Below are 19,938 nucleotides of genomic sequence, written 5' to 3' on the forward strand. Positions count from 1 at the left end.
CAAAGTCAGTGGTTATGTGGAGATATGGGCAGTAAAATCTGGTCGCTCTCACAAAAACCTTGTATGGTCAGTGGGAAGGTGGAGTGAGTTGGTTCAGACATTTCAGTTTGTTCCAATACAACTTATAAATGACCAAAATAGTGGGTGTGAAAGTTGCGCTGGACGTTTTAGACCAAAGAACCAAAATTTGGTCCTACCAAAACAGGAGGTCTAAGTCTCTGGTTGACTTTCTTTGCTGTGTGAAAACACGTGTTTGGAGAGGTCAAACCTTTGGACCAATTACAGGCAGTTGTGGGAAGGCTATTACTATGATATTGTATTATGCAGGGTATTGGCTAAGAGTAGCAAAACGAGAGTTATCAAAAGAAGGTGAAAGAGATAATCTGTGGTTGAAGTCAAGAAGAAGACAGATTATTTGGGCAGATGCATCATGATATTGTTGAACCGGTGACACCGATCATGCATTGAGAGCGCGGACAACTGCGCCCAATGAACGGCATTTTGCTTATAATTCACTTACTATTGTAAGCAAGCTTTTCATACTTTATACTATGCCGGTTTGTTTGTAGCCTGACCTTTCTTTGGATGTCCTCTTTTCTGACCTCAAAAGTTCCTAAAGGCCCCAGCGAGAATTGAACTCGCGACCCCTGGTTTACAAGACCAGTGCTCTAACCACTGAGCTATGGAGCCTTACCTGTAAGCGTTATAGTTATGTGTCATCATGAAGGGCTCACCCATTCACATACACACAACCACATCTGCACCGTCTGGTAGGTATTTAACTATGCTAATGCAGCAGTGATATATTCTATCACCCAAAAGTCACACCATTTATAAAAACACTGAATAATTTACCTCTAAATGTATATATCCTCTGAAATTGTTACAGTGTCATTTTGTGTCACAGTATACTTGTATACAGCTAAAACGACTCGAAATTTGCTTGACTTTGGCACTGGAAGGTGGTAGAATAAGTAACACCGACTACTACACCTCACAAGTGCTCTACATGGCATTGTGGACTGGTCTACTGTGCTAGCTTTTGGATCAACTTCAAGGTGAGCTTGAACAAGTAAAAAAATGTTCAGCTGTTTCAAACACACCTAGACAGTTTGAGAAATGGTGAGATGTCAACTAAAGACAGACAAGACTCATGGGTATTGGATCCAAATCACATCAAATTTGGATCTACCGATGATGTTCTTCCAACTCCCCAAAACAAAGTCAGTGGTTATGTGGAGATATGGGCAGTAAAATCTGGTCGCTCTCACAAAAAACCTTGTATGGTCAGTGGGAAGGTGGAGTGAGTTGGTTCAGACATTTCAGTTTGTTCCAATACAACTTATAAATGACCAAAATAGTGGGTGTGAAAGTTGCGCTGGACGTTTTAGACCAAAGAACCAAAATTTGGTCCTACCAAAACAGGAGGTCTAAGTCTATGGTTGAATTTCTTTGCTGTGTGAAAACACGTGTTTGGATAGGTCAAACCTTTGGACCAATTACAGGCAGTTGTGGGAAGGCTATGACTATGATATTGTATTATGCAGGGTATTGGCTAAGAGTAGCAAAACGAGAGTTATCAGAAGAAGGTGAAAGAGATAATCTTTGGTTGAAGTCAAGAAGAAGACAGATTATTTGGGCAGATGCATCATGATATTGTTGAACAGGTGACACCGATCATGCATGGAGAGTGCGGACAACTGCGCCCAATGAACAGCATTTTGCTTATAATTCACTTACTATTGTAAGCAAGCTTTTCATACTTTATACTATGCCGGTTTGTTTGTAGACTGACCTTTCTTTGGATGTCCTCTTTTCTGACCTCAAAAGTTCCTAAAGGACCCAGCGAGAATTGAACTCGCAACCCCTGGTTTACAAGACCAGTGCTCTAACCACTGAGCTATGGAGCCTTACCTGTAAGCATTATAGTTATGTGTCATCATGAAGGGCTCACCCATTCACATACACACAACCACATCTGCACCGTCTGGTAGGTATTTAACTATGCTAATGCAACAGTAATATATTCTATCACCCAAAAGTCACACCATTTATAAAAACACTGAATAATTTACCTCTAAATGTATATATCCTCTGAAATTGTTACAGTGTCATTTTGTGTCACAGTATACTTGTATACAGCTAAAACGACTCGAAATTTGCTTGACTTTGGCACTGGAAGGTGGTAGAATAAGTAACACCGACTACTACACCTCACAAGTGCTCTACATGGCATTGTGGACTGGTCTACTGTGCTAGCTTTTGGATCAACTTCAAGGTGAGCTTGAACAAGTAAAAAAATGTTCAGCTGTTTCAAACACACCTAGACAGTTTGAGAAATGGTGAGATGTCAACTAAAGACAGACAAGACTCATGGGTATTGGATCCAAATCACATCAAATTTGGATCTACCGATAATGTTCTTCCAACTCCCCAAAACAAAGTCAGTGGTTATGTGGAGATATGGGCAGTAAAATCTGGTCGCTCTCACAAAAACCTTGTATGGTCAGTGGGAAGGTGGAGTGAGTTGGTTCAGACATTTCAGTTTGTTCCAATACAACTTATAAATGACCAAAATAGTGGGTGTGAAAGTTGCGCTGGACGTTTTAGACCAAAGAACCAAAATTTGGTCCTACCAAAACAGGAGGTCTAAGTCTATGGTTGAATTTCTTTGCTGTGTGAAAACACGTGTTTGGATAGGTCAAACCTTTGGACCAATTACAGGCAGTTGTGGGAAGGCTATGACTATGATATTGTATTATGCAGGGTATTGGCTAAGAGTAGCAAAACGAGAGTTATCAGAAGAAGGTGAAAGAGATAATCTTTGGTTGAAGTCAAGAAGAAGACAGATTATTTGGGCAGATGCATCATGATATTGTTGAACAGGTGACACCGATCATGCATGGAGAGTGCGGACAACTGCGCCCAATGAACGGCATTTTGCTTATAATTCACTTACTATTGTAAGCAAGCTTTTCATACTTTATACTATGCCGGTTTGTTTGTAGACTGACCTTTCTTTGGATGTCCTCTTTTCTGACCTCAAAAGTTCCTAAAGGCCCCAGCAAGAATTGAACTCGCGACCCCTGGTTTACAAGACCAGTGCTCTAACCACTGAGCTATGGAGCCTTACCTGTAAGCGTTATAGTTATGTGTCATCATGAAGGGCTCACCCATTCACATACACACAACCACATCTGCACCGTCTGGTAGGTATTTAACTATGCTAATGCAGCAGTGATATATTATATCACCCAAAAGTCACACCATTTATAAAAACACTGAATAATTTACCTCTAAATGTATATATCCTCTGAAATTGTTACAGTGTCATTCTGTGTCACAGTATACTTGTATACAGCTAAAACGACTCGAAATTTGCTTGACTTTGGCACTGGAAGGTGGTAGAATAAGTAACACCGACTACTACACCTCACAAGTGCTCTACATGGCATTGTGGACTGGTCTACTGTGCTAGCTTTTGGATCAACTTCAAGGTGAGCTTGAACAAGTCAAAAAATGTTCAGCTGTTTCAAACACACCTAGACAGTTTGAGAAATGGTGAGATGTCAACTAAAGACAGACAAGACTCATGGGTATTGGATCCAAATCACATCAAATTTGGGTCTACCGATGATGTTCTTCCAACTCCCCAAAACAAAGTCAGTGGTTATGTGGAGATATGGGCAGTAAAATCTGGTCGCTCTCACAAAAACCTTGTATGGTCAGTGGGAAGGTGGAGTGAGTTGGTTCAGACATTTCAGTTTGTTCCAATACAACTTATAAATGACCAAAATAGTGGGTGTGAAAGTTGCGCTGGACGTTTTAGACCAAAGAACCAAAATTTGGTCCTACCAAAACAGGAGGTCTAAGTCTCTGGTTGACTTTCTTTGCTGTGTGAAAACACGTGTTTGGAGAGGTCAAACCTTTGGACCAATTACAGGCAGTTGTGGGAAGGCTATTACTATGATATTGTATTATGCAGGGTATTGGCTAAGAGTAGCAAAACGAGAGTTATCAGAAGAAGGTGAAAGAGATAATCTGTGGTTGAAGTCAAGAAGAAGACAGATTATTTGGGCAGATGCATCATGATATTGTTGAACCGGTGACACCGATCATGCATTGAGAGCGCGGACAACTGCGCCCAATGAACGGCATTTTGCTTATAATTCACTTACTATTGTAAGCAAGCTTTTCATACTTTATACTATGCCGGTTTGTTTGTAGCCTGACCTCTCTTTGGATGTCCTCTTTTCTGACCTCAAAAGTTCCTAAAGGCCCCAGCGAGAATTGAACTCGCGACCCCTGGTTTACAAGACCAGTGCTCTAACCACTGAGCTATGGAGCCTTACCTGTAAGCGTTATAGTTATGTGTCATCATGAAGGGCTCACCCATTCACATACACACAACCACATCTGCACCGTCTGGTAGGTATTTAACTATGCTAATGCAGCACTGATATATTATATCACCCAAAAGTCACACCATTTATAAAAACACTGAATAATTTACCTCTAAATGTATATATCCTCTGAAATTGTTACAGTGTCATTTTGTGTCACAGTATACTTGTATACAGCTAAAACGACTCGAAATTTGCTTGACTTTGGCACTGGAAGGTGGTAGAATAAGTAACACCGACTACTACACCTCACAAGTGCTCTACATGGCATTGTGGACTGGTCTACTGTGCTAGCTTTTGGATCAACTTCAAGGTGAGCTTGAACAAGTAAAAAAATGTTCAGCTGTTTCAAACACACCTAGACAGTTTGAGAAATGGTGAGATGTCAACTAAAGACAGACAAGACTCATGGGTATTGGATCCAAATCACATCAAATTTGGGTCTACCGATGATGTTCTTCCAACTCCCCAAAACAAAGTCAGTGGTTATGTGGAGATATGGACAGTAAAATCTGGTCGCTCTCACAAAAACCTTGTATGGTCAGTGGGAAGGTGGAGTGAGTTGGTTCAGACATTTCAGTTTGTTCCAATACAACTTATAAATGACCAAAATAGTGGGTGTGAAAGTTGCGCTGGACGTTTTAGACCAAAGAACCAAAATTTGGTCCTACCAAAACAGGAGGTCTAAGTCTCTGGTTGAATTTCTTTTCTGTGTGAAAACACGTGTTTGGAGAGGTCACACCTTTGTACCAATTACAGGCAGTTGTGGGAAGGCTATTACTATGATATTGTATTATGCAGGGTATTGGCTAAGAGTAGCAAAACGAGAGTTATCAGAAGAAGGTGAAAGAGATAATCTGTGGTTGAAGTCAAGAAGAAGACAGATTATTTGGGCAGATGCATCATGATATTGTTGAACCGGTGACACCGATCATGCATTGAGAGCGCGGACAACTGCGCCCAATGAACGGCATTTTGCTTATAATTCACTTACTCTAGTAAGCAAGCTTTTCATACTTTATACTATGCCGGTTTGTTTGTAGCCTGACCTTTCTTTGGATGTCCTCTTTTCTGACCTCAAAAGTTCCTAAAGGCCCCAGCGAGAATTGAACTCGCGACCCCTGGTTTACAAGACCAGTGCTCTAACCACTGAGCTATGGAGCCTTACCTGTAAGCGTTATAGTTATGTGTCATCATGAAGGGCTCACCCATTCACATACACACAACCACATCTGCACCGTCTGGTAGGTATTTAACTATGCTAATGCAGCAGTGATATATTCTATCACCCAAAAGTCACACCATTTATAAAAACACTGAATAATTTACCTCTAAATGTATATATCCTCTGAAATTGTTACAGTGTCATTTTGTGTCACAGTATACTTGTATACAGCTAAAACGACTCGAAATTTGCTTGACTTTGGCACTGGAAGGTGGTAGAATAAGTAACACCGACTACTACACCTCACAAGTGCTCTACATGGCATTGTGGACTGGTCTACTGTGCTAGCTTTTGGATCAACTTCAAGGTGAGCTTGAACAAGTCAAAAAATGTTCAGCTGTTTCAAACACACCTAGACAGTTTGAGAAATGGTGAGATGTCAACTAAAGACAGACAAGACTCATGGGTATTGGATCCAAATCACATCAAATTTGGATCTACCGATGATGTTCTTCCAACTCCCCAAAACAAAGTCAGTGGTTATGTGGAGATATGGGCAGTAAAATCTGGTCGCTCTCACAAAAACCTTGTATGGTCAGTGGGAAGGTGGAGTGAGTTGGTTCAGACATTTCAGTTTGTTCCAATACAACTTATAAATGACCAAAATAGTGGGTGTGAAAGTTGCGCTGGACGTTTTAGACCAAAGAACCAAAATTTGGTCCTACCAAAACAGGAGGTCTAAGTCTATGGTTGAATTTCTTTGCTGTGTGAAAACACGTGTTTGGATAGGTCAAACCTTTGGACCAATTACAGGCAGTTGTGGGAAGGCTATGACTATGATATTGTATTATGCAGGGTATTGGCTAAGAGTAGCAAAACGAGAGTTATCAGAAGAAGGTGAAAGAGATAATCTTTGGTTGAAGTCAAGAAGAAGACAGATTATTTGGGCAGATGCATCATGATATTGTTGAACAGGTGACACCGATCATGCATGGAGAGTGCGGACAACTGCGCCCAATGAACAGCATTTTGCTTATAATTCACTTACTATTGTAAGCAAGCTTTTCATACTTTATACTATGCCGGTTTGTTTGTAGACTGACCTTTCTTTGGATGTCCTCTTTTCTGACCTCAAAAGTTCCTAAAGGCCCCAGCGAGAATTGAACTCGCAACCCCTGGTTTACAAGACCAGTGCTCTAACCACTGAGCTATGGAGCCTTACCTGTAAGCATTATAGTTATGTGTCATCATGAAGGGCTCACCCATTCACATACACACAACCACATCTGCACCGTCTGGTAGGTATTTAACTATGCTAATGCAGCAGTGATATATTCTATCACCCAAAAGTCACACCATTTATAAAAACACTGAATAATTTACCTCTAAATGTATATATCCTCTGAAATTGTTACAGTGTCATTTTGTGTCACAGTATACTTGTATACAGCTAAAACGACTCGAAATTTGCTTGACTTTGGCACTGGAAGGTGGTAGAATAAGTAACACCGACTACTACACCTCACAAGTGCTCTACATGGCATTGTGGACTGGTCTACTGTGCTAGCTTTTGGATCAACTTCAAGGTGAGCTTGAACAAGTCAAAAAATGTTCAGCTGTTTCAAACACACCTAGACAGTTTGAGAAATGGTGAGATGTCAACTAAAGACAGACAAGACTCATGGGTATTGGATCCAAATCACATCAAATTTGGGTCTACCGATGATGTTCTTCCAACTCCCCAAAACAAAGTCAGTGGTTATGTGGAGATATGGGCAGTAAAATCTGGTCGCTCTCACAAAAACCTTGTATGGTCAGTGGGAAGGTGGAGTGAGTTGGTTCAGACATTTCAGTTTGTTCCAATACAACTTATAAATGACCAAAATAGTGGGTGTGAAAGTTGCGCTGGACGTTTTAGACCAAAGAACCAAAATTTGGTCCTACCAAAACAGGAGGTCTAAGTCTATGGTTGAATTTCTTTGCTGTGTGAAAACACGTGTTTGGATAGGTCAAACCTTTGGACCAATTACAGGCAGTTGTGGGAAGGCTATGACTATGATATTGTATTATGCAGGGTATTGGCTAAGAGTAGCAAAACGAGAGTTATCAGAAGAAGGTGAAAGAGATAATCTTTGGTTGAAGTCAAGAAGAAGACAGATTATTTGGGCAGATGCATCATGATATTGTTGAACAGGTGACACCGATCATGCATGGAGAGTGCGGACAACTGCGCCCAATGAACGGCATTTTGCTTATAATTCACTTACTATTGTAAGCAAGCTTTTCATACTTTATACTATGCCGGTTTGTTTGTAGACTGACCTTTCTTTGGATGTCCTCTTTTCTGACCTCAAAAGTTCCTAAAGGCCCCAGCGAGAATTGAACTCGCGACCCCTGGTTTACAAGACCAGTGCTCTAACCACTGAGCTATGGAGCCTTACCTGTAAGCATTATAGTTATGTGTCATCATGAAGGGCTCACCCATTCACATACACACAACCACATCTGCACCGTCTGGTAGGTATTTAACTATGCTAATGCAGCAGTGATATAATATATCACCCAAAAGTCACACCATTTATAAAAACACTGAATAATTTACCTCTAAATGTATATATCCTCTGAAATTGTTACAGTGTCATTTTGTGTCACAGTATACTTGTATACAGCTAAAACGACTCGAAATTTGCTTGACTTTGGCACTGGAAGGTGGTAGAATAAGTAACACCGACTACTACACCTCACAAGTGCTCTACATGGCATTGTGGACTGGTCTACTGTGCTAGCTTTTGGATCAACTTCAAGGTGAGCTTGAACAAGTCAAAAAATGTTCAGCTGTTTCAAACACACCTAGACAGTTTGAGAAATGGTGAGATGTCAACTAAAGACAGACAAGACTCATGGGTATTGGATCCAAATCACATCAAATTTGGGTCTACCGATGATGTTCTTCCAACTCCCCAAAACAAAGTCAGTGGTTATGTGGAGATATGGGCAGTAAAATCTGGTCGCTCTCACAAAAACCTTGTATGGTCAGTGGGAAGGTGGAGTGAGTTGGTTCAGACATTTCAGTTTGTTCCAATACAACTTATAAATGACCAAAATAGTGGGTGTGAAAGTTGCGCTGGACGTTTTAGACCAAAGAACCAAAATTTGGTCCTACCAAAACAGGAGGTCTAAGTCTATGGTTGAATTTCTTTGCTGTGTGAAAACACGTGTTTGGATAGGTCAAACCTTTGGACCAATTACAGGCAGTTGTGGGAAGGCTATGACTATGATATTGTATTATGCAGGGTATTGGCTAAGAGTAGCAAAACGAGAGTTATCAGAAGAAGGTGAAAGAGATAATCTTTGGTTGAAGTCAAGAAGAAGACAGATTATTTGGGCAGATGCATCATGATATTGTTGAACAGGTGACACCGATCATGCATGGAGAGTGCGGACAACTGCGCCCAATGAACGGCATTTTGCTTATAATTCACTTACTATTGTAAGCAAGCTTTTCATACTTTATACTATGCCGGTTTGTTTGTAGACTGACCTTTCTTTGGATGTCCTCTTTTCTGACCTCAAAAGTTCCTAAAGGCCCCAGCGAGAATTGAACTCGCGACCCCTGGTTTACAAGACCAGTGCTCTAACCACTGAGCTATGGAGCCTTACCTGTAAGCGTTATAGTTATGTGTCATCATGAAGGGCTCACCCATTCACATACACACAACCACATCTGCACCGTCTGGTAGGTATTTAACTATGCTAATGCAGCAGTGATATATTCTATCACCCAAAAGTCACACCATTTATAAAAACACTGAATAATTTACCTCTAAATGTATATATCCTCTGAAATTGTTACAGTGTCATTTTGTGTCACAGTATACTTGTATACAGCTAAAACGACTCGAAATTTGCTTGACTTTGGCACTGGAAGGTGGTAGAATAAGTAACACCGACTACTACACCTCACAAGTGCTCTACATGGCATTGTGGACTGGTCTACTGTGCTAGCTTTTGGATCAACTTCAAGGTGAGCTTGAACAAGTCAAAAAATGTTCAGCTGTTTCAAACACACCTAGACAGTTTGAGAAATGGTGAGATGTCAACTAAAGACAGACAAGACTCATGGGTATTGGATCCAAATCACATCAAATTTGGGTCTACCGATGATGTTCTTCCAACTCCCCAAAACAAAGTCAGTGGTTATGTGGAGATATGGGCAGTAAAATCTGGTCGCTCTCACAAAAACCTTGTATGGTCAGTGGGAAGGTGGAGTGAGTTGGTTCAGACATTTCAGTTTGTTCCAATACAACTTATAAATGACCAAAATAGTGGGTGTGAAAGTTGCGCTGGACGTTTTAGACCAAAGAACCAAAATTTGGTCCTACCAAAACAGGAGGTCTAAGTCTATGGTTGAATTTCTTTGCTGTGTGAAAACACGTGTTTGGATAGGTCAAACCTTTGGACCAATTACAGGCAGTTGTGGGAAGGCTATGACTATGATATTGTATTATGCAGGGTATTGGCTAAGAGTAGCAAAACGAGAGTTATCAGAAGAAGGTGAAAGAGATAATCTTTGGTTGAAGTCAAGAAGAAGACAGATTATTTGGGCAGATGCATCATGATATTGTTGAACAGGTGACACCGATCATGCATGGAGAGTGCGGACAACTGCGCCCAATGAACGGCATTTTGCTTATAATTCACTTACTATTGTAAGCAAGCTTTTCATACTTTATACTATGCCGGTTTGTTTGTAGACTGACCTTTCTTTGGATGTCCTCTTTTCTGACCTCAAAAGTTCCTAAAGGCCCCAGCGAGAATTGAACTCGCGACCCCTGGTTTACAAGACCAGTGCTCTAACCACTGAGCTATGGAGCCTTACCTGTAAGCATTATAGTTATGTGTCATCATGAAGGGCTCACCCATTCACATACACACAACCACATCTGCACCGTCTGGTAGGTATTTAACTATGCTAATGCAGCAGTGATATATTCTATCACCCAAAAGTCACACCATTTATAAAAACACTGAATAATTTACCTCTAAATGTATATATCCTCTGAAATTGTTACAGTGTCATTTTGTGTCACAGTATACTTGTATACAGCTAAAACGACTCGAAATTTGCTTGACTTTGGCACTGGAAGGTGGTAGAATAAGTAACACCGACTACTACACCTCACAAGTGCTCTACATGGCATTGTGGACTGGTCTACTGTGCTAGCTTTTGGATCAACTTCAAGGTGAGCTTGAACAAGTCAAAAAATGTTCAGCTGTTTCAAACACACCTAGACAGTTTGAGAAATGGTGAGATGTCAACTAAAGACAGACAAGACTCATGGGTATTGGATCCAAATCACATCAAATTTGGGTCTACCGATGATGTTCTTCCAACTCCCCAAAACAAAGTCAGTGGTTATGTGGAGATATGGGCAGTAAAATCTGGTCGCTCTCACAAAAACCTTGTATGGTCAGTGGGAAGGTGGAGTGAGTTGGTTCAGACATTTCAGTTTGTTCCAATACAACTTATAAATGACCAAAATAGTGGGTGTGAAAGTTGCGCTGGACGTTTTAGACCAAAGAACCAAAATTTGGTCCTACCAAAACAGGAGGTCTAAGTCTATGGTTGAATTTCTTTGCTGTGTGAAAACACGTGTTTGGATAGGTCAAACCTTTGGACCAATTACAGGCAGTTGTGGGAAGGCTATGACTATGATATTGTATTATGCAGGGTATTGGCTAAGAGTAGCAAAACGAGAGTTATCAGAAGAAGGTGAAAGAGATAATCTTTGGTTGAAGTCAAGAAGAAGACAGATTATTTGGGCAGATGCATCATGATATTGTTGAACAGGTGACACCGATCATGCATGGAGAGTGCGGACAACTGCGCCCAATGAACGGCATTTTGCTTATAATTCACTTACTATTGTAAGCAAGCTTTTCATACTTTATACTATGCCGGTTTGTTTGTAGACTGACCTTTCTTTGGATGTCCTCTTTTCTGACCTCAAAAGTTCCTAAAGGCCCCAGCGAGAATTGAACTCGCGACCCCTGGTTTACAAGACCAGTGCTCTAACCACTGAGCTATGGAGCCTTACCTGTAAGCATTATAGTTATGTGTCATCATGAAGGGCTCACCCATTCACATACACACAACCACATCTGCACCGTCTGGTAGGTATTTAACTATGCTAATGCAGCAGTGATATAATATATCACCCAAAAGTCACACCATTTATAAAAACACTGAATAATTTACCTCTAAATGTATATATCCTCTGAAATTGTTACAGTGTCATTTTGTGTCACAGTATACTTGTATACAGCTAAAACGACTCGAAATTTGCTTGACTTTGGCACTGGAAGGTGGTAGAATAAGTAACACCGACTACTACACCTCACAAGTGCTCTACATGGCATTGTGGACTGGTCTACTGTGCTAGCTTTTGGATCAACTTCAAGGTGAGCTTGAACAAGTCAAAAAATGTTCAGCTGTTTCAAACACACCTAGACAGTTTGAGAAATGGTGAGATGTCAACTAAAGACAGACAAGACTCATGGGTATTGGATCCAAATCACATCAAATTTGGGTCTACCGATGATGTTCTTCCAACTCCCCAAAACAAAGTCAGTGGTTATGTGGAGATATGGGCAGTAAAATCTGGTCGCTCTCACAAAAACCTTGTATGGTCAGTGGGAAGGTGGAGTGAGTTGGTTCAGACATTTCAGTTTGTTCCAATACAACTTATAAATGACCAAAATAGTGGGTGTGAAAGTTGCGCTGGACGTTTTAGACCAAAGAACCAAAATTTGGTCCTACCAAAACAGCAGGTCTAAGTCTATGGTTGAATTTCTTTGCTGTGTGAAAACACGTGTTTGGATAGGTCAAACCTTTGGACCAATTACAGGCAGTTGTGGGAAGGCTATGACTATGATATTGTATTATGCAGGGTATTGGCTAAGAGTAGCAAAACGAGAGTTATCAGAAGAAGGTGAAAGAGATAATCTTTGGTTGAAGTCAAGAAGAAGACAGATTATTTGGGCAGATGCATCATGATATTGTTGAACAGGTGACACCGATCATGCATGGAGAGTGCGGACAACTGCGCCCAATGAACAGCATTTTGCTTATAATTCACTTACTATTGTAAGCAAGCTTTTCATACTTTATACTATGCCGGTTTGTTTGTAGACTGACCTTTCTTTGGATGTCCTCTTTTCTGACCTCAAAAGTTCCTAAAGGCCCCAGCGAGAATTGAACTCGCGACCCCTGGTTTACAAGACCAGTGCTCTAACCACTGAGCTATGGAGCCTTACCTGTAAGCGTTATAGTTATGTGTCATCATGAAGGGCTCACCCATTCACATACACACAACCACATCTGCACCGTCTGGTAGGTATTTAACTATGCTAATGCAGCAGTGATATATTCTATCACCCAAAAGTCACACCATTTATAAAAACACTGAATAATTTACCTCTAAATGTATATATCCTCTGAAATTGTTACAGTGTCATTTTGTGTCACAGTATACTTGTATACAGTTAAAACGTCTCGAAATTTGCTTGACTTTGGCACTGGAAGGTGGTAGAATAAGTAACACCGACTACTACACCTCACAAGTGCTCTACATGGCATTGTGGACTGGTCTACTGTGCTAGCTTTTGGATCAACTTCAAGGTGAGCTTGAACAAGTCAAAAAATGTTCAGCTGTTTCAAACACACCTAGACAGTTTGAGAAATGGTGAGATGTCAACTAAAGACAGACAAGACTCATGGGTATTGGATCCAAATCACATCAAATTTGGGTCTACCGATGATGTTCTTCCAACTCCCCAAAACAAAGTCAGTGGTTATGTGGAGATATGGGCAGTAAAATCTGGTCGCTCTCACAAAAACCTTGTATGGTCAGTGGGAAGGTGGAGTGAGTTGGTTCAGACATTTCAGTTTGTTCCAATACAACTTATAAATGACCAAAATAGTGGGTGTGAAAGTTGCGCTGGACGTTTTAGACCAAAGAACCAAAATTTGGTCCTACCAAAACAGCAGGTCTAAGTCTATGGTTGAATTTCTTTGCTGTGTGAAAACACGTGTTTGGATAGGTCAAACCTTTGGACCAATTACAGGCAGTTGTGGGAAGGCTATGACTATGATATTGTATTATGCAGGGTATTGGCTAAGAGTAGCAAAACGAGAGTTATCAGAAGAAGGTGAAAGAGATAATCTTTGGTTGAAGTCAAGAAGAAGACAGATTATTTGGGCAGATGCATCATGATATTGTTGAACAGGTGACACCGATCATGCATGGAGAGTGCGGACAACTGCGCCCAATGAACGGCATTTTGCTTATAATTCACTTACTATTGTAAGCAAGCTTTTCATACTTTATACTATGCCGGTTTGTTTGTAGACTGACCTTTCTTTGGATGTCCTCTTTTCTGACCTCAAAAGTTCCTAAAGGCCCCAGCGAGAATTGAACTCGCGACCCCTGGTTTACAAGACCAGTGCTCTAACCACTGAGCTATGGAGCCTTACCTGTAAGCATTATAGTTATGTGTCATCATGAAGGGCTCACCCATTCACATACACACAACCACATCTGCACCGTCTGGTAGGTATTTAACTATGCCAGGGGTAATCAATTAAATCTCTCCGCGGTCCATTTTTGGCAGATAGCTCAGACCTTAGGTCCGGGTCCGCGGTGGCGAACGAAAGAAAGTTGTTGAGCGGGGGGGGGGGGGGGGGGGGGGTGGCGAACGAAAGTTGTTGAGCGGGGGGGCGAACGTAACACTCAAATGGGTGGTGAACGTAACACTCGTCTGAAAATAAATTCTCCGGTTTAAAATATAGTCTCCCGTTAAAAATTTTTTGGCATTTGGGTCCGTATCCAGTTAATCAGGAATGTGATTGGGTCCGGACAGGACGGCGTTCGGGTCCGGATCCGGACCGCGGTCCGCCATTTGGTGATACCTGAACTATGCTAATGCAGCAGTGATATATTCTATCACCCAAAAGTCACACCATTTATAAAAACACTGAATAATTTACCTCTAAATGTATATATCCTCTGAAATTGTTACAGTGTCATTTTGTGTCACAGTATACTTGTATACAGCTAAAACGACTCGAAATTTGCTTGACTTTGGCACTGGAAGGTGGTAGAATAAGTAACACCGACTACTACACCTCACAAGTGCTCTACATGGCATTGTGGACTGGTCTACTGTGCTAGCTTTTGGATCAACTTCAAGGTGAGCTTGAACAAGTAAAAAAATGTTCAGCTGTTTCAAACACACCTAGACAGTTTGAGAAATGGTGAGATGTCAACTAAAGACAGACAAGACTCATGGGTATTGGATCCAAATCACATCAAATTTGGGTCTACCGATGATGTTCTTCCAACTCCCCAAAACAAAGTCAGTGGTTATGTGGAGATATGGGCAGTAAAATCTGGTCGCTCTCACAAAAACCTTGTATGGTCAGTGGGAAGGTGGAGTGAGTTGGTTCAGACATTTCAGTTTGTTCCAATACAACTTATAAATGACCAAAATAGTGGGTGTGAAAGTTGCGCTGGACGTTTTAGACCAAAGAACCAAAATTTGGTCCTACCAAAACAGGAGGTCTAAGTCTCTGGTTGAATTTCTTTGCTGTGTGAAAACACGTGTTTGGAGAGGTCAAACCTTTGGACCAATTACAGGCAGTTGTGGGAAGGCTATTACTATGATATTGTATTATGCAGGGTATTGGCTAAGAGTAGCAAAACGAGAGTTATCAGAAGAAGGTGAAAGAGATAATCTGTGGTTGAAGTTAAGAAGAAGACAGATTATTTGGGCAGATGCATCATGATATTGTTGAACCGGTGACACCGATCATGCATTGAGAGCGCGGACAACTGCACCCAATGAACGGCATTTTGCTTATAATTCACTTACTATTGTAAGCAAGCTTTTCATACTTTATACTATGCCGGTTTGTTTGTAGCCTGACCTTTCTTTGGATGTCCTCTTTTCTGACCTCAAAAGTTCCTAAAGGCCCCAGCGAGAATTAAACTTGCGACCCCTGGTTTACAAGACCAGTGCTCTAACCACTGAGCTATGGAGCCTTACCTGTAAGCGTCATAGTTATGTGTCATCATGAAGGGCTCACCCATTCACATACACACAACCACATCTGCACCGTCTGGTAGGTATTTAACTATGCTAATGCAGCAGTGATATATTCTATCACCCAAAAGTCACACCATTTATAAAAACACTGAATAATTTACCTCTAAATGTATATATCCTCTGAAATTGTTACAGTGTCATTTTGTGTCACAGTATACTTGTATACAGTTAAAACGTCTCGAAATTTGCTTGACTTTGGCACTGGAAGGTGGTAGAATAAGTAACACCGACTACTACACCTCACAAGTGCTCTACATGGCATTGTGGACTGGTCTACTGTGCTAGCTTTTGGATCAACTTCAAGGTGAGCTTGAACAAGTCAAAAAATGTTCAGCTGTTTCAAACACACCTAGACAGTTTGAGAAATGGTGAGATGTCAACTAAAGACAGACAAGACTCATGGGTATTGGATCCAAATCACATCAAATTTGGGTCTACCGATGATGTTCTTCCAACTCCCCAAAACAAAGTCAGTGGTTATGTGGAGATATGGGCAGTAAAATCTGGTCGCTCTCACAAAAACCTTGTATGGTCAGTGGGAAGGTGGAGTGAGTTGGTTCAGACATTTCAGTTTGTTCCAATACAACTTATAAATGACCAAAATAGTGGGTGTGAAAGTTGCGCTGGACGTTTTAGACCAAAGAACCAAAATTTGGTCCTACCAAAACAGGAGGTCTAAGTCTATGGTTGAATTTCTTTGCTGTGTGAAAACACGTGTTTGGATAGGTCAAACCTTTGGACCAATTACAGGCAGTTGTGGGAAGGCTATGACTATGATATTGTATTATGCAGGGTATTGGCTAAGAGTAGCAAAACGAGAGTTATCAGAAGAAGGTGAAAGAGATAATCTGTGGTTGAAGTTAAGAAGAAGACAGATTATTTGGGCAGATGCATCATGATATTGTTGAACCGGTGACACCGATCATGCATTAAGAGAGCGGACAACTGTGCCCAATGAACGGCATTTTGCTTATAATTCACTTACTATTGTAAGCAAGCTTTTCATACTTTATACTATGCCGGTTTGTTTGTAGCCTGACCTTTCTTTGGATGTCCTCTTTTCTGACCTCAAAAGTTCCTAAAGGCCCCAGCGAGAATTGAACTCGCGACCCCTGGTTTACAAGACCAGTGCTCTAACCACTGAGCTATGGAGCCTTACCTGTAAGCGTTATAGTTATGTGTCATCATGAAGGGCTCACCCATTCACATACACACAACCACATCTGCACCGTCTGGTAGGTATTTAACTATGCTAATGCAGCAGTGATATATTCTATCACCCAAAAGTCACACCATTTATAAAAACACTGAATAATTTACCTCTAAATGTATATATCCTCTGAAATTGTTACAGTGTCATTTTGTGTCACAGTATACTTGTATACAGCTAAAACGACTCGAAATTTGCTTGACTTTGGCACTGGAAGGTGGTAGAATAAGTAACACCGACTACTACACCTCACAAGTGCTCTACATGGCATTGTGGACTGGTCTACTGTGCTAGCTTTTGGATCAACTTCAAGGTGAGCTTGAACAAGTAAAAAAATGTTCAGCTGTTTCAAACACACCTAGACAGTTTGAGAAATGGTGAGATGTCAACTAAAGACAGACAAGACTCATGGGTATTGGATCCAAATCACATCAAATTTGGGTCTACCGATGATGTTCTTCCAACTCCCCAAAACAAAGTCAGTGGTGATGTGGAGATATGGGCAGTAAAATCTGGTCGCTCTCACAAAAACCTTGTATCACCAAAGGTCAACCAATCCAACCCCAGTAGTTTAGTTATTAGTAACTATGCATCCAAAAATATTACTGAGCTAAATATCTTCGATCCTATATCGCAAAAAGAGCTCACAACACTGATTAATTCGTCTAAGCCTACATCATTTATATTTGACCCAATTCCAACCCGTCTATTTAAAGACCTACTCCCAGCCATTGCAGGGCCCTTACTTAATATGATTAACTCCTCCCTTAACCTAGGTTACATGCCCAAACAATTAAAATGCGCCGTAATTAGACCCTTGATTAAAAAACAGAATCTCGATCCGCAGATTCTAGCTAACTATAGACCTATTTCTAATCTCCCATTTATCTCTAAAATTTTAGAAAAAGCAGTTTCCAATCAGTTAAACCACTATCTCCAATCAAATAGTATCCATGAAAAGTTCCAATCAGGATTTAGACCAAACCACAGCACTGAAACAGCTTTACTCAGGGTAGTGAATGATCTACTAATATCGGCCGATAATGGGCTTGTCTCGTTCCTTATACTGTTAGATCTTAGTGCAGCTTTTGATACTGTAGACCACAACATTTTGCTGGATAGACTAGAAAACACGGTAGGTATTAAAGGAGTCGCACTCTCCTGGTTTAGATCATATTTAACTGACCGCTTCCAATGTGTAAGTGTTAATAATAAAACCTCTAAATCTATGCAGGTTAAATATGGTGTCCCACAAGGGACAGTCCTAGGACCACTTCTATTCACACTGTACATGTTACCCTTAGGCGAGATTATGCATAAGCATGACATCAGTTTCCATTCCTACGCAGACGACACTCAGCTATATTTATCGGCAAAACCCGATGATTTAGGCGCAAACAGTAAGATTGAGAAATGTGTAGAAGAGATAAAACATTGGATGGCGTGTAACTTTCTAGCACTAAATCCCGATAAAACAGAATTAATAATAGTTGGGTCTAGGGCTGCGAGAGACAAGATACATAATGTAGCATTGAATCTACATTCTTTTACTATAACCCCCAGCGCAGAGGTAAAGAACTTGGGCATCACAATAGACCCAGATCTCTCGTTCAATACACATATTAATAATATAACTAGGGTAACGTTCTTTCACTTGCGCAACATTGCCAAAATTAGAAACATATTAAATATTAGTGATGCAGAAAAACTAATCCATGCATTCATATCCTCTCGTTTAGATTATTGCAACAGTCTCCTAGCTGGATGTTCTGGTAAATCGATAAACAAACTCCAGCTGGTTCAGAACGCAGCAGCACGAGTTTTAACAAAAACTAAAAAGTTTGATCACATTAGTCCCGTACTATCGTCATTACACTGGCTGCCAATTAGATTCCGTATTGACTATAAAATACTTTTATTAACATATAAAACGCTGCATGGCTTAGCTCCAGACTATCTTAGTGAACTTATTGAACAATATAACCCAGCGCGTTCACTTCGCTCTCAGGACGCAGGGTTATTAACTGTTCCTAGGATCAAAAAGATCACAGCAGGTGGAAGAGCCTTTTCTTTTAAAGCTCCACAATTGTGGAATAATCTTCCTGCCTCTATTCGGGACTCAGACACAGTCTCAATGTTTAAAACTCGATTAAAGACTCATCTGTTTAGTTTGGCCTTTGATTAATCTGTTACATAGTTACTACATCTCGTATCTTTTCTCCGAGGTTCACCTGGAGAGTAACATTGCAGTCGGAGCCTACAATACCAGCATCGCTGCTCCGACATGGAATGAAAGCCTGGCGTTCATCAACAGACATTTACAGTGACAATATCAAAACCCAGCACTTTCATTTTTACCTTTACTTAGTCTGATTGTGTGATTTGTGTGTGACTTGTGTATTTGTCTGTATTTTGTGTAATTTGTGTGTTAACGGGCCGCCCAATGGAGGATGGGTTCCCTTTTGAGTCTTGGTTCTCCCGAGGTTTCTTCCTAATCCCCACCATCATAGGGAGTTTTTCCTCGCCACTGTCGCCTTTGGCTTGCTCATTAGGGTTCTGGACCCATAGTATTGTTAACCTTTTAAATCCTGTAAAGCGCTTTGTGACAACATGTGTTGTGAAAAGCGCTATACAAATAAACTTTGATTTGATTTGATTTGATTTGGTCAGTGGGAAGGTGGAGTGAGTTGGTTCAGACATTTCAGTTTGTTCCAATACAACGTATAAATGAACAAAATAGTGGGTGTGAAAGTTGCCCTGGACAACGTTTTAAACTTAAAGATTGGAACTGTGTCAGAATCTCGGATTGGGGCTGGAAGGCTATTCCATAATTGATATTCCATAATTGGGCTTTAAAGGAGAAAGCTCTGCCTCCGGCTGTAGTCTTACAAATTTTTGGAACTAGGACAAATCCAGCATTTTGGGAGCGCAAAGGGCGAGATGGGTTGTAGTAAGCAATGAGTTCACTCAGATATTGTGGGGCAAGAACGTTT

The 19,938-nt window shown here is 40.8% G+C and overlaps 14 non-coding genes across 14 annotated transcripts; all 14 read right to left on the reverse strand.

Annotated features, from left to right (window-relative positions):
- Positions 1-617: 617 nt before the first annotated feature.
- Positions 618-690, reverse strand: trnat-ugu (transfer RNA threonine (anticodon UGU)). The gene has a single exon. It is a non-coding gene; the product is annotated as a tRNA-Thr (tRNA).
- A 1,147-nt stretch (positions 691-1,837) lies between these two features.
- On the reverse strand, positions 1,838-1,910 carry trnat-ugu (transfer RNA threonine (anticodon UGU)). The gene has a single exon. It is a non-coding gene; the product is annotated as a tRNA-Thr (tRNA).
- Positions 1,911-3,056: 1,146 nt separating this feature from the next.
- trnat-ugu (transfer RNA threonine (anticodon UGU)) lies at positions 3,057-3,129 on the reverse strand. Its single transcript has one exon. It is a non-coding gene; the product is annotated as a tRNA-Thr (tRNA).
- A 1,146-nt stretch (positions 3,130-4,275) lies between these two features.
- trnat-ugu (transfer RNA threonine (anticodon UGU)) lies at positions 4,276-4,348 on the reverse strand. The gene has a single exon. It is a non-coding gene; the product is annotated as a tRNA-Thr (tRNA).
- Positions 4,349-5,494: 1,146 nt separating this feature from the next.
- trnat-ugu (transfer RNA threonine (anticodon UGU)) lies at positions 5,495-5,567 on the reverse strand. The gene has a single exon. It is a non-coding gene; the product is annotated as a tRNA-Thr (tRNA).
- A 1,146-nt stretch (positions 5,568-6,713) lies between these two features.
- Positions 6,714-6,786, reverse strand: trnat-ugu (transfer RNA threonine (anticodon UGU)). Its single transcript has one exon. It is a non-coding gene; the product is annotated as a tRNA-Thr (tRNA).
- Positions 6,787-7,932: 1,146 nt separating this feature from the next.
- On the reverse strand, positions 7,933-8,005 carry trnat-ugu (transfer RNA threonine (anticodon UGU)). Its single transcript has one exon. It is a non-coding gene; the product is annotated as a tRNA-Thr (tRNA).
- Positions 8,006-9,151: 1,146 nt separating this feature from the next.
- Positions 9,152-9,224, reverse strand: trnat-ugu (transfer RNA threonine (anticodon UGU)). Its single transcript has one exon. It is a non-coding gene; the product is annotated as a tRNA-Thr (tRNA).
- Positions 9,225-10,370: 1,146 nt separating this feature from the next.
- Positions 10,371-10,443, reverse strand: trnat-ugu (transfer RNA threonine (anticodon UGU)). Its single transcript has one exon. It is a non-coding gene; the product is annotated as a tRNA-Thr (tRNA).
- Positions 10,444-11,589: 1,146 nt separating this feature from the next.
- Positions 11,590-11,662, reverse strand: trnat-ugu (transfer RNA threonine (anticodon UGU)). Its single transcript has one exon. It is a non-coding gene; the product is annotated as a tRNA-Thr (tRNA).
- A 1,146-nt stretch (positions 11,663-12,808) lies between these two features.
- On the reverse strand, positions 12,809-12,881 carry trnat-ugu (transfer RNA threonine (anticodon UGU)). The gene has a single exon. It is a non-coding gene; the product is annotated as a tRNA-Thr (tRNA).
- A 1,146-nt stretch (positions 12,882-14,027) lies between these two features.
- On the reverse strand, positions 14,028-14,100 carry trnat-ugu (transfer RNA threonine (anticodon UGU)). Its single transcript has one exon. It is a non-coding gene; the product is annotated as a tRNA-Thr (tRNA).
- Positions 14,101-15,598: 1,498 nt separating this feature from the next.
- trnat-ugu (transfer RNA threonine (anticodon UGU)) lies at positions 15,599-15,671 on the reverse strand. Its single transcript has one exon. It is a non-coding gene; the product is annotated as a tRNA-Thr (tRNA).
- Positions 15,672-16,817: 1,146 nt separating this feature from the next.
- trnat-ugu (transfer RNA threonine (anticodon UGU)) lies at positions 16,818-16,890 on the reverse strand. The gene has a single exon. It is a non-coding gene; the product is annotated as a tRNA-Thr (tRNA).
- Positions 16,891-19,938: the final 3,048 nt, after the last annotated feature.

The sequence above is a fragment of the Brachyhypopomus gauderio genome, chromosome 7, assembly GCF_052324685.1.
Source record: "Brachyhypopomus gauderio isolate BG-103 chromosome 7, BGAUD_0.2, whole genome shotgun sequence".
NCBI lineage: Eukaryota > Metazoa > Chordata > Actinopteri > Gymnotiformes > Hypopomidae > Brachyhypopomus > Brachyhypopomus gauderio.